Raw genomic sequence first — 5,000 nt, forward strand, 5'->3', positions numbered from 1 at the left:
TCATATTTACACGTAATTTTTGGAAACAAAATTTTCCCCCGCAGTGCCGGGATGAGAAATGGCGAGTTTCAATTTCGCTTAGTTTTTCCTCCACGGGTGTTTTAAAACCTTTTAATGCGTTAAATGAAAATTTGGGCGCCTCTCTACTTATGCAATCAGTCTTTGTTAGGAAATTCTCATTTTTATACGTAATTTTTTTCAAACATATATTTTTCTCCCCGCAGTGCCGGGATGAGAAATGGCGAGTTTCAATTTCGGTCTTCAGTTTTCCCTCCACGGGTATTTTAAAACCTTTTCTTGCATTACATGATGATTTGGTCGCCTCTCTACTTTTGCAATCAGTCGTTGTTCGCAATTTTCATTTGTATACGTAATATTTTCAATTATATATTTTCCTCCCCCCCGCAGTGCCGGGATGAGAAAGTGGGCGTTTTAAATTTCATCTTAAGTTTTTCCTCCAAGGGTGTTTTAATACCTTATATTGCATTAAATGAAAATTTGGGCGCCTCTCTAATTTACCAATCGGTCTGTGTTGGGAAAATTTTGAAATTTGTATGCGTTATTTGGAAAAAAGTTTTGGACCCGCAGTGCCGGGATGACTTTTTCGCGAAACTTGCGAGGTATTCTTCTGGCGTGTTTTACATGGAAACCTAGGTCTAATCGATGATTTCCGCCGTTACTTAATTACACCACGTGATATTGGACCTGGAAACATGGAAAATAGTGCTTGCATTATCAATTTTTTTAGACGCACCTTGACAGCCTTTGGAGCATCAAATCCCGGCTGGTATGGTAACACATGTTTAATGGCATCAATATGTTACTCCTTTTTTCAAAGATATTGGGTTTAAATAAAGTATGATACCGCTCCATTAATTTTAATCTGAATAATTATACATGAGAAATGCTACCTTGCATTTCGGTGATCAAAATTACGTAAAAATCGAATTGAAAAATGAAAATTTTTATCCTTGGAAGAAAAACGTTGAAACTTCGCACCGTGAATGTGAGTACGAAGAAAAAAAATCCCAAGGCCTAAAACTTTTGGAAATTGACATGGTTCTCCAACGCGGAGTAAATGTTATGGCTGGTTGAGAACCGACTTATCCGGAGCGAATCCCATCTGTCCACGGTGACTAACACGGTCAATAATAAGAACGGCTATTATTCCTTTACATGAAAGCCGTTTCCATGAGGATATCACTACCTTTTTATTAAATAAAGGCAATGAAGGGAACGTACAAGTCCAAACAAACGATTAAAAATTGCTTTTTTTTTGGATATTGCGAAATATGGGCGAGGGAAGGGGATATTTCCATGCCTGGCTTATAATGTCGAGGAAAATGAATTAAGTGTTAAGTAACGATATATATATGTTGAAAGGTTGACTTGGTTTGTAACTGATGTAACGATTTTTGCAATTCTTCCGGGAAAAAATCCGCAAGTGAAGCGAATTTAATGCGCAAATTATTCGCTGAAAACGAATAAATTACTTGGAAAAATTTTCTAAGTGCCGATTAATAATAATAAAGTAAGAAGTAAGGGTAAACTGGGAAGGACATGCAGAGAGAACGTAATCTTTGGAAAATGGTCGAAAATTTTCTAAGTCCCGCAAAAAATCGGCGTTTTGGACCAGTCTTTTTGCCCAGAATCTCCGAAAAACACCGGCGATTGCGCCATTCTGAGCAATGTCCAAGGGGATCCCAAAATGATTTTGACTTATATGTGGAGTATCGCATTGGCGAGTCCAACCGGTCAGCAAATGGCGAGGAAGTGATTCGGGGTTGGTTCTCGGTCTCTTCGGATCTCGCCCACCTCTACCTAGTCCCTTTTGGATTTGGAACACGAAAGTATAAATTTTCGGGCAAATACCGACGCCATGCGGGTTGCCGGGAAACCCCCGGTCGATTCCCGGTGTCGAGTGGGCTCGGAGTCGGTGAAAATTGAACGTTCTCCTCGCGAGAAAATCGAGCTAAGCGTGGTCCCGGTGGGTGATTCCGCCGGGAACATAGCCCATGCAAGCTCCCTGGTTGATCCTGCCAGTAGTCATATGCTTGTCTCAAAGATTAAGCCATGCATGTCTCAGTACTAACCGCTTTAAGGCGAAACCGCGAATGGCTCATTAAATCAGTTATGGTTCCTTGGATCTTACCCACACTTACATGGATAACTGTGGTAATTCTAGAGCTAATACATGAAACTCGTGCCTCGACCAGTGATGGAAGGGGTGCTTTTATTAGAACAAAACCAATCGGTCGGTCTTCCGTCCGTTGCCTTGGTGACTCTGAATAACTTTTGGCTGATCGCACGGTCTGAGCGCCGGCGACGCATCTTTCAAATGTCTGCCTTATCAACTTTCGATGGTAGGTTCTGCGCCTACCATGGTTGTAACGGGTGACGGGGAATCAGGGTTCGATCCCGGAGAGGGAGCCTGAGAAACGGCTACCACATCCAAGGAAGGCAGCAGGCGCGCAAATTACCCACTCCCGGAACGGGGAGGTAGTGACGAAAAATAACGATACGGGACTCATCCGAGGCCCCGTAATCGGAATGAGAACACTTTAAATCCTTTAACGAGGATCTATTGGAGGGCAAGTCTGGTGCCAGCAGCCGCGGTAATTCCAGCTCCAATAGCGTATATTAAAGTTGTTGCGGTTAAAAAGCTCGTAGTCGGAGGTGTGTCTCGGACGGTCGGTTCGCCGCTTGTCGGTGCTCAACTGGCCGGTCCGGACGTCCTGCCGGTGGGGTCCGCGAGGCTCCGTTATCCTTCTTTGGTCCTCTTCACCGAGTGCCTTGGTGGGCCGGCACGTTTACTTTGAACAAATTAGAGTGCTCAAAGCAGGCCGTTGGTCGCCTGAATACTGTGTGCATGGAATAATGGAATAGGACCTCGGTTCCATTTTGTTGGTTTTCAGAACTCGAGGTAATGATTAATAGGGACGGACGGGGGCATTCGTATTGCGACGTTAGAGGTGAAATTCTTGGATCGTCGCAAGACGAACCGATGCGAAAGCATTTGCCAAGAACGTTTTCGTTGATCAAGAACGAAAGTTAGAGGTTCGAAGGCGATCAGATACCGCCCTAGTTCTAACCATAAACGATGCCAGCTAGCCATCCGCCGAAGTTCCTTCTATGACTCGGCGGGCAGCTTCCGGGAAACCAAAGCTCTTGGGTTCCGGGGGAAGTATGGTTGCAAAGCTCAAACTTAAAGGAATTGACGGAAGGGCACCACCAGGAGTGGAGCCTGCGGCTTAATTTGACTCAACACGGGAAACCTCACCAGGCCCAGACACCGGTAGGATTGACAGAATAAGAGCTCTTTCTTGATTCGGTGGGTGGTGGTGCATGGCCGTTCTTAGTTGGTGGAGCGATTTGTCTGGTTAATTCCGATAACGAACGAGACTCTGGCCTGCTAACTAGGCGTCGGAATCTATTATGCTTCCGACGTAGCTATCTTCTTAGAGGGACAGGCGGCTCCTAGCCGCACGAGATTGAGCAATAACAGGTCTGTGATGCCCTTAGATGTTCTGGGCCGCACGCGCGCTACACTGAAGGAATCAGCGTGTCCTCCCTGGCCGAAAGGCCCGGGTAACCCGCTGAACCTCCTTCGTGCTAGGGATTGGGGCTTGCAATTGTTTCCCATGAACGAGGAATTCCCAGTAAGCGCGAGTCATAAGCTCGCGTTGATTACGTCCCTGCCCTTTGTACACACCGCCCGTCGCTACTACCGATTGAATGATTTAGTGAGGCCTTCGGACTGGTGCGCGGCGCTCGCCGCCTCAACACCGGTGGCGCCGATGTTGCTGGAAAGATGGCCAAACTTGATCATTTAGAGGAAGTAAAAGTCGTAACAAGGTTTCCGTAGGTGAACCTGCGGAAGGATCATTACAGCTTTCGATTATAAAATCGTAGCTTTGGAACGAATTGGTGAAGAGAAAAAGGGACAAAGAAGGCGAGCAGTCGGGTGCCCGGCTTTCAAAAGCCGGCTTTAAAAGACACACGCCCAACTCGCTCGCAAAGAAGGGAAAAAATTCCCAGTTTGTATGTTTCGATGAAACGAATTTTTTACATAAAATGAAATGAAAGAAAGAAATTCTAAACGGTGGATCACTCGGCTCGTGGATCGATGAAGAACGCAGCTAACTGCGCGTCGAATTGTGAACTGCAGGACACATGAACATCGACGTTTCGAACGCACATTGCAGCCCTCGGATTTTGTTCCCGGGCTACGCCTGGCTGAGGGCCGGCAATTCAGTTCGCGAACGGAAACGTTTGCGTACTGGGGCGACGAGCATCCCTCGCTGGGATGGATCGTCGCCCGGATTGATAGGGGGCTCTGCGGGAGATTGGGCGAGACCCGTCCCCGCCGGTCGAGGTGAGACGCTTCGTTATTTTTTGACGGCGTTCGCCTGCGGATCGGTGGGGGCTCGGTTATTACTCCCTCTCCACGGGCAACTATATCATTTGGGCCGACCTCAGAGCAGGTGAGACCACCCGCTGAATTTAAGCATATTAATAAGCGGAGGAAAAGAAACTAACCAGGATTCCCTTAGTAACGGCGAGCGAACAGGGATCGACTCCAGGGCCAAAGCTCGCGCCCCCCGCGGGGCGCCGAGCGCTGTGGCGTTTGGGAGCGTCCAATTTCCCGAGGGGCGCCGGAGAGTCCAAGTCCCTCTTGAACGGGGCCACGGCCCGGAGAGGGTGCCAGGCCCGTGCGACCTCCGCGCTTGCCTCCCGGGAGGGGCGCTCCTCAGAGTCGGGTTGCTTGAGAGTGCAGCCCAAAGTCGGTGGTAAACTCCACCTAAGACTGAATACGGCCACGAGACCGATAGCGAACAAGTACCGTGAGGGAAAGTTGAAAAGCACTTTGAAGAGAGAGTTCAAGAGTACGTGAAACCGTTTGGGAGTAAACGGGTGGTACCCGAAATTTCGAAAGGGGAGATTCAGGTCTCGCCGGCGACGGGCGAGGGTCGCTTGACGGATGGCGCGCCGGCGGGCGG

General features: G+C 48.0%; 2 non-coding genes across 2 annotated transcripts; both read left to right on the top strand.

The window, feature by feature from the left end:
- Positions 1–2,023: 2,023 nt before the first annotated feature.
- LOC139694611 (small subunit ribosomal RNA) lies at positions 2,024–3,888 on the top strand. The gene has a single exon (XR_011702177.1). It is a non-coding gene; the product is annotated as a small subunit ribosomal RNA (ribosomal RNA).
- Positions 3,889–4,091: 203 nt separating this feature from the next.
- LOC139694599 (5.8S ribosomal RNA) lies at positions 4,092–4,246 on the top strand. The gene has a single exon (XR_011702165.1). It is a non-coding gene; the product is annotated as a 5.8S ribosomal RNA (ribosomal RNA).
- The last annotated feature ends 754 nt before the right edge of the window (positions 4,247–5,000 follow it).

Source organism: Hetaerina americana, unplaced genomic scaffold (genome assembly GCF_022747635.1).
Source record: "Hetaerina americana unplaced genomic scaffold, ioHetAmer1.1.p SCAF_509, whole genome shotgun sequence".
Classification (NCBI taxonomy): domain Eukaryota; kingdom Metazoa; phylum Arthropoda; class Insecta; order Odonata; family Calopterygidae; genus Hetaerina; species Hetaerina americana.